This window comes from Phalacrocorax aristotelis, chromosome Z (assembly GCF_949628215.1).
Source record: "Phalacrocorax aristotelis chromosome Z, bGulAri2.1, whole genome shotgun sequence".
NCBI lineage: Eukaryota > Metazoa > Chordata > Aves > Suliformes > Phalacrocoracidae > Phalacrocorax > Phalacrocorax aristotelis.
Window position 1 is genome coordinate 70,703,237 of NC_134311.1, and position 8,735 is coordinate 70,711,971.

The window sequence follows — 8,735 nt, forward strand, 5'->3', positions numbered from 1 at the left end:
TGGGTGGGCTTCACCCAGTAACCATCGCATTGCAACAAGTCTTGCCAGTGGAAGCTCTGGCTGCAAATCCCGTCTGAGATCCCTGCCTGTCTGCTCTTCTGCTGCTTGCCACTGCATGCAGCAGGGCCTGGCTGCCAGGCACAGGCTGCCGAAGATCGAGGCTAACATGTGCTGACGGAACTTAAGACCCGTTAGCCTTTTATAAGCCTGATTTGGGCAATTAAGCCATGCGGCCATGAGTAAAACCTCTTTTGTTTGTGTGCTGCACCTCTCTGCATCTGACCAGTGCCCTTCTGTGAAAGTTGTGGTCTCCATCCTCTGGCTGTGCGTCTGCAGCTGGCACTAAGGCATGGGGAGGATGGGTGCCGGGTGGCAGGCTGGAGCTGAGCGCCCTGCAGGGGAGCGCTGGGCTGTGCTGGGATGCACTAGCGCGCTGTCTCGGGGAAACGTGTTTGGCACAGGGCGGAGCCTCATGATTTATGTGCAGCATTCTGACTCTTAGCTCTCCTCTCCTGTGTCACAACTGTGCAAACGTCATTTGTGAATCTGACTTCCTTTTCTTCAGCCTGTTTTGCCAGCTCATCTCTGAAGATGATGATGATGAACAACAGAGATAAGAGTGTACTGGCTCTCCCTTGACTCTGCAGTACCTGCTAAGTGTTAGAGAGACCTCATATTTTCTGACTGTTGGCTTCCACACGATCACCACCAGAGATGCTCAGGACATCCAAGCTTCAGAGCTCAGCTTCTGGAGATGTTTGATGGCTGAACAGTTCCCTCCCGTTGTGAAACACGCTGCCTGTCTGACTATCAAGGATTCTGTAGACACTGACTCTAGATTGGGGTAATCTCTGTTTTGGAACTTAATATCAGGGCCCTCCGGTAAAATCCCAGCTGCGCCCAAAGGCTGGTAAAATGAGGATTGCCTGTGAGGTTTGAGCAGCCTGAATCTCTTTGAAGGTATGGCCCGTAAAAGCTAAGCATGCAGGCAGGGAGCATGGCAGACTTAAGGAATGAAAGAGTTTTTCCTGGAAACCCATGCGCTGGAAAATTATCTTGAGTCCTATAAGTAGAATAGAATTAATTGCTACCAGGGTGCTGTGCCAGGAGGAGCTAATGCTTTTCCAGCCAAGGATCTTGGATGAGCAAGTGGGAACAGGAAAGGGATTCTTCCTCCATGAGCAGTTTTGGTGGGGCCATGACTGACGTAAAGGATCCTGTTCTGGTGTCCACATTTTGAAATTACTTTTATGGAAAATTGGAGAGGGCACAGGAAAAAATTACAGCTGCTCTAAGGCTGGGAAAATGTCCCCCAGAGCAAAATTTAAAGGGCTTCATTTGGTTAGTTTATCAAGGTGGCTATTGAGAGTTTCTTTGAGTAGGATGTGGGAAAATACATGGGGACTGTTCAGAATCCTGGACATGGCATGGCAGAACAAGGACCAGCAGCACAGGGTTATGGTCAGACTGCTGAAAAACAGATATGAAGCATACCATTTCAACATCCATTGGAGAAGATTGCTAAGGGAAATCCTAAGCCCCCCTAAATTTTTGGAGCTTTGTCCTTTGAAGGTTTCTGATCAAACCATGTTTCCCAGAAGCAAAGACTGAATCATGCACAAGTTACTGGACTCAGTGCCAGGGGTGACTGGGTAAGGTGATGCATAGCCAGGCAGAATGGTCTAGTGAGTCTTTCACAGCTGTGAATCTATAAGTGCAAACTCCTCTGCTTCTCCTGCCATGAGATTTCCCACACCCCATCCCAGGTACTTTCTATTTTGTTTTAACTGCTTTAGGTCAATAAGACACTGTCACAGGAATTCAGAGTGGTTATTTTTAACTCGCTGTCCTATGAATTCCCCTTCTTTTAGATATCTGGCTTGTGGTCTTATGGACCCAACAGAGGCTTCATTAGTCCACTTCCCTTTTTGGAGAAGTTCTTAAGGAAGAAAAAGTGTCCATGCAGGACATCACACAGTCACTCCTGATGCCAGTGATCTGTCTGAGTAGCTCTAACCAGCACCAAGTATCTAAGTAGTGAAACGTTTGGTTTCTAAGGGTATGGAGTTTGCAGTTCTGGGGAAATGTTTACCAGGAAGCATTTCACAACTTTCTGTAAATTACAGAAAAGATCCTCAACTCTGCTTGTTTCTTATTCATTGAGATGTTGTTTCTCTTTCCCTAATGCCAGTTCACACTGCAGAAAGAGACAGAGTAATTTCCTGTGACTATAACACGATTCAGAGTTTGCTAGTGGCTTCTAACACTTCCTTTCTAACAGTAGCCACTTCGCCAGTCACTGCTTGCTCAATTTAAACATTGAGGGAGCTAGCCTCAGTTGTTAGTCATTAACATTGTTTCTTAGATGTGGGAAATTATTGTATACAATCTGGTTACAGAAAATAACCTTATTTTGAGTGATAAAATTTTAATTACATGAAGTAGAAGGTTAAAAATATTTACAATCATGATTTTTAATTTCAAGGACAGCAGCCAGAGAAATAAATTACAGAAACTAGCTAATGAAGTCACCTGGTTTGAGAAGAATGAGGACTTGGCATGGATAAAAAGTGTTCACTTAGTACAAAGGCTGTCTGAAACTTGTGTCCTGAATAATGTGTAAATATTTTAAGAGACAACTTAACCAGCCCTCAGTGGTTGTATAACTACGGTGAGTGAAACTGAGGATGAACAAAGAATCTGCTCACAGTAGTGAAAGTGGTGGATCAGCAAAGGATGCTGTGGCTTGGAGGTGAAGACGTGCATGGAGAACTTGAGAATTTTTCCCAGTCAAGACCCTACAGAGGAAACTCTAATGCCCCACAAAAGGGTCTTTAGTAGTACTTGAAGGGGACTGGGGGAATGACAGAGGGGAGATGACCCCTACGTAAACATTAAAAATCAGGTGTGAAACCACAACTGAATGAGTGTCTGCCTTCCCGTTGCTAGACACAGGAACAGAAGCAGAGGAGCCAACAAAAAGCAGCTATAAGGACAGGCCACCCCACCCAGGATAAAGCTTGAAGATTAAGGTATTCATAGGGCTTGGACTTCACAACCTGAGAGCTGAAAGAAGCAACCATCAGCTTGCAGGTCTGGTGTCCAGCTGGAGGCGGTGCCACACACGACACCAATAAACTTACCTCCTTTTCAGTGGAGAAAAGCAATCTGGATATCTTTAGATGAAGGAAAGTTACAGAATAAGCAGAAAGAAGGATAAAATGGAGTTCATATATGCTAAAGTTTTTTTGTACCAAACTAATCTATTATCTCTCTGGACAAAGGAAGTGTTCTGGGCTACTTTACCAGAATTTCAGTAAGTTATTTGAAGTAATTTCAGGTATGAGTGTTAATTAATGTGAAGAGGTAAGGACTGTAAAGATTCAATAAAATGGAAAAATAATACATCATCTCAAGAAAAGAGGCAATGCACAGTAAAGAAGATATTACTGAAACCCACTGAAGTGGGTTTTAAGACCCACTTTCCTAAATATTGTCACTAGGGACCTTCACAATATGCAAGAATGTGCCAATGACACAAAGCTGGGAAACTGCCATTGCAGTTGGAAATCAGGCTATTGCAGCAGAGTTGTGAAGGTTGTCTGTAGTAGTATGAAACCTCGTATTCCTGAGTACTGATGAGCTGCTGATGAGAACTCCTGGTATAAACTACTGTAGGAAAACAAAAAAGAAAAGCATGCAACTGTGTGCTTACTATGAGCAGTTTCACATGTAGCAGAAGTATTTTCCATACAACTTAAATTTAGCATGTGTACATTCAGAAAAGATCAATTAAAACTTGAAGAGGTGCAGAGAGTTAATACATTCAGGAGAAGAAGGGGCATTTGTTTTCTGATAAGCTAAGCTCTTTTGGACTTCTGTCTAACCTTTTGAAGCACAGTTTGGGAAAGGATAGAGTTGCGGGCTATAAATACATTGGAATAAATTCTACTGAAAGAGCAACCTTCACACAGAAACAAATAAATAAATACAATTTAATGGAAAAAACAAAGAAGATTCATAAACACAGAGGTTTTATAATAAACCCAAAGAAGTCCAGGGCAGGAGGAAGAACCCTGCTTTCCACACAGAGCTTAATCAAGTCATGAGGGAGGCAACGTAGTTGTTTTTAACAAAAAGGGATCAGACTCAGTGCCCAGGCAAGTGCTGTCAGTCCTAATTTGCACATAGCTATAGGTAAAATCTTGTTCTGTTTGCTGTAATTAAAAAGATTGACTTATTCGCTACTTGAGAGAGATCATGGCACAGCTCAGTGATCTTGGAAGTGTTTGCCAGCTCCGAGTCTCCACATTTTTATCCTGCTGGTACAACACTAACACTGGTGTCTGCCAGCAGCGGCTGGGGAGGTTGCTTGCCTACCTGGAACAGACTGACACAGGGATCCAGAGACTCCTATGTAGACCTTGCCTGAATCCAGACTTTCTAGTTACCAGAAGTTTTGATATTTTGAAAGTTAGAGTTGGAAGCAAATCTCTTAAAATTAAAATAAAATTCACTTTTTCATTACTCAAGATCCCAAGATAATTTTTTTTTTCAGTTTTTACCAATGGGTAACAATGGATATATAAATACTGTACTTTATAATTGCATATGGAAACACAGAATTACATACTTTAAAACATCCCTATGAGAGCTGCCAGAATTCATAGCTCCAAAGCAGCTGCCATAGCACAGGGGTGGCCTTGGTCTGAGAGCTCCCAGGCCAATGGGCTCCTCTGGCTACCTGCTTCCTGCAGTTTGGTTACAGAGAAAAGCAGACCAGAATCTGGCCAGACCGGGTCTAGAGCTCCATAGCACAGGTGCTGGGATTACTCTGAAATTAGGAGCTATTATTCCAGAAAACCAAGGGACAGCAACAAGTTAATCAACACTCTCGCATCAAAATATTCCTCACCATCCTACCTTAGGCACTGCAAGGTGGTTGTTTGCCGGAGATAAGCTATGCACTGTGGTGGTGGGCTTGGGTGGCCGACAGTACCAGCACAATAAATGTAAGGTGTAGAGACAAAAACAATTGATAGGAGACATTTTATGCAACTTTTGCAATTGCAAAGCAGAGTCTAATATCACCTTGAAGGAAAGACAATTGTTTAGGCAATTCTAACCAAAATCTGTAACAAAATACTGCTGGTGCCGGTGTCTGGGATTCACCTTGGCAAATGGCATAGATCAGCTGGGTTTCATTTGGAAGTCTTCCAGAGAACCTCCAAGTCATGAGTGAACAGGCACAACAACAGCACTGACAAACTAGTGCCTGCTGCTGATATATTAAAAGTAACAGACAATAAGCCTACAAAAAAGCTCAGGAATTCATTAGTGTATCCTGTGGGAAAGGATTACTGATACGAGTTTGAATCAGGCCCAAAGTCCCAAAGTTCTTCTAGATGTCTAAGCCTTTCCTTAGCATGAGTTAATTTTCCTAGGAATTACGTCTTTTTCCTGAGGATAAACCCTTTTACAAGCATTTAGAGGTAATCCCTCCCCACAGCACTGGAGCTAAAACAAGGCCAGCCAGTGTTTCCAGAGGTAGATCCACTCTAGCTCAGCCCAATGCATCTCATGCTGCTGAGGACTGGAGAAGCTTCCTGGTACATCGTCAGTGCTTTGTGCCTCAGGCTGGGTCTGTGCTGAGCTGAGCAGATGTTTGATGCTGTGCATTTCATGATACCTCATAGCATAGAAAGGCACAGAGCTGCACTGTTGACAGGGGCCTGAATCCAGCTGACCAGATCTCCTCAGAGATAAATCTACCAGAGAAGCCCAGGGGACACCTTTTGGTGAGGATATTACGTTGGTGTGAACCTTGTACAGGAGGACAAACACTGTGCTCTTCTGCTTGGCCTGCAAGGCTCACGGGATGGGGCTGTGATCCACACACCCACTGTTCCCAGATGGCACATCCAAAGTGCCCTGATGATGGAATCACCTTTCATTCTAACAGTGGCCCCAGCTGTCAAGTATCACCTCTACAAAAAAGCTGACAAAGTATAAGAGATCACAGGTGGAAAGAAGACACATGAAATTACAGCTTCTGTGATATAATACGCTCAGCCTCGAAGAGCAATGAAGGGGGAGGACAATGAAACCTAAAAAAGATAGGGCAGCAAAGGTGGTGGCTCCACGATTACTCCATTTGTGCAGAGCTGAAGCAGGGAACGCAAGGTCAGCTCTCTGGGGAAGCAGGCAGAAGCGGTATACTCAGGAGTGAGGTGGCAACCACGTGGGGCTTGTCCTGAGAAAGGGATAGACCGAGCCTGCCCTTCCATTGCCATATCCAGATGCCTTCTTCCTTTTCATTCAGGATAAAGGCCATTAATAAGGTAAAGCACATGAACATGAGAAGGAAAGACCATTAGAGTTGTGTTTTATGGTTTGGTTTTTCCCCCACAGTCCCATTTCCTTACACCTTGATAAATGAATATCTTCTTACCTGATGGTTCAATTTATCTGGTATTGGAGGAACAAGGTGAATCAGGATAAAGTCTGTAGTTTGGGAACGCATTGATCCTACCTGCAGGTCACCACCGGAGAGGGGGCTCTACAGAAAGACCATGTGCAAGGGAACATCTCTGACATAGCAGAGGGCAGGAGCCCGTGGTGCCAGGCTGCCAAAGGTCAGCAGCTTGTGTTCCCAGCTGCCAGCTTTTCGGGAGAGGTTCCTTCTGCTCGGCATAAAATCCAGCCCCAGACCCAGCTGGATCTTCTGCACAACATGACAGGTCTTGAGCCCCCTTGCAGCAATGGCAGGTCTGTGGATGCAGATGTATTCACACAGGCTACGCTGAGCACATTCATAAAGGAGGGTGCTGAGATGACCAGTGATTTGGGCTGGGAAATAGCTGGGCAAACTGGTTTAGCAGAGGTGTGGGACTTATGGGGCACGGCACAGAGCTGGGACTCTGGCAGTGCCCTGGAGCAAGGAGCCCATTAACTTGTCCGATATGTTCTTGCGTGGGCACAGGTTGCATGTTTGGGAAAAGGAGTTCCCCCGTTCCCTTCTGCACCACATGGAAAAATATTTTGATGGTTACGCTCAATCTTCCTGCTTGATGATTTCAATTGATTGTGCCATAAATCTAGCACCCTGAGAGAGTTCTCTGCTCCCTAATTGTGTACAAGGTAGGATGCTACAGGCACAGACTTCACTTCACCAGGCTAGGCAGCCATGCCTGCTTTGCTCCTTCCTTGCGTGGAAACCACCCCTGCCCCCGAAGAGCTCTGGGGACCCCGTGCGTGCTGTTTCTGATTCTGACCCTTCCGTGAGGGGAGAAACAAAACCATGAGCAATAACTGAGAGGAGGGTTCACCTAAGATTTATACAACAGTAGGACAGGGCTGGGGGGAGGGGGGGCTGTTCTGTTCTTTGTTTCTTTCTTGATAATCCCTGATGTTTACTTCACTTTTTTCTTGGCAAGCAGTTAGCTGACATCATCATGGCTCTCTGATCTCTTCTGTGAGTTGCATTAGCCACTTCCAGTCCACCCTTGTGCCATGCATCCTTGATTACACCTGTGCATCACTCTGCATCTACCAACACAGACCAAAACCTGCTGTTAATGTGTCTGGTCACTCAGCATCATTATTGCTCCCTTGAACTCTTCAAGGCAGCTTCAGTCCTTTGCTACCCTAAATCAGTGTTGCAGCTAATTCTGTTCCATCACTGCTTATGTGCTTTTTCAGACAATTTATGAAGGTGCTGAAAAGCACAAGCCCTAGAGCAGCTCCCAAGGAAGGCATCTCTGGCACCTCCCTCCCTGTTGAAAACTGACCTGCCATCCTACCTTCCATTGCCTGTCTGCTTAACCACAGACACTGGCGTCTTATAGCATGAGATTTGCTAAGGACATTTGGTGCAGAACCACTGGTTCAAAGATTTTTGGGATCCAGGCACACTATGTACATACACTGAACTGCGCCCACACGCTTCCCGCCACCTCTGAGGAGCCGCAGAAAGGTGAGACTTCTGCCCAGAGTGGAGCTGGGTCATCCTTTAGCCTCAACAGAAAGAAATGTTTTTCCTAACTGTATATCAGTAAGAGGGGACATCCACCACTGAGGGGTCCCTCACCTATTGCTGAGGAGAGGGGACACCCATCGCTGAGGAGAAAAGTGTCGTGGCTTAACCCCAGCCAGCAACTCAGCACTATGCAGCTGCTTGCTCTCTCCCCATGGTGGGATGGGGGAGAGAATCAGAAGAGTGAGAAAACTTGTCAGTTTGTGTAAAGACAGTTTAACAGGTCAAGCAAAAGCCGCCTGCACAAGCAAAGCAAAACAAGGAATCCATTCACTCCTTCCCATGGGCAGGCAGGTGCTCAGCCATCTCCAGGAAAGCAGGGCTCCATCACATGTAACAGTTACTTGGGAAGACAAACGCCATCACTCTGAATGTCCCCCCTTCCTTCTTCTTCCCCTGGCTTTATATACTAGGCATGATGTCATATTGTATGGAGCATCACTTTGGTCAGTTGGGGTCAGCTGTCCCAGCTGTGTTCCCTCCCAGCTCCTTGTGCCCCCCCAGTCACTCACTGGTGGGGCGGGGGGCGGGGAGAGGCAGAAAAGTCCTTCACTCTGTGTAAGCCCTGCTCAGCAACAGCTAAAACATCCCTGTGTTACCAACACTGTTTTCAGTGTTGACACATCGCCCCATAGTAGCCACTATGAAGAAAATTAACTCTATCCCAGCCAAAACCAGCACAAAGGGACACCTGCCGCTG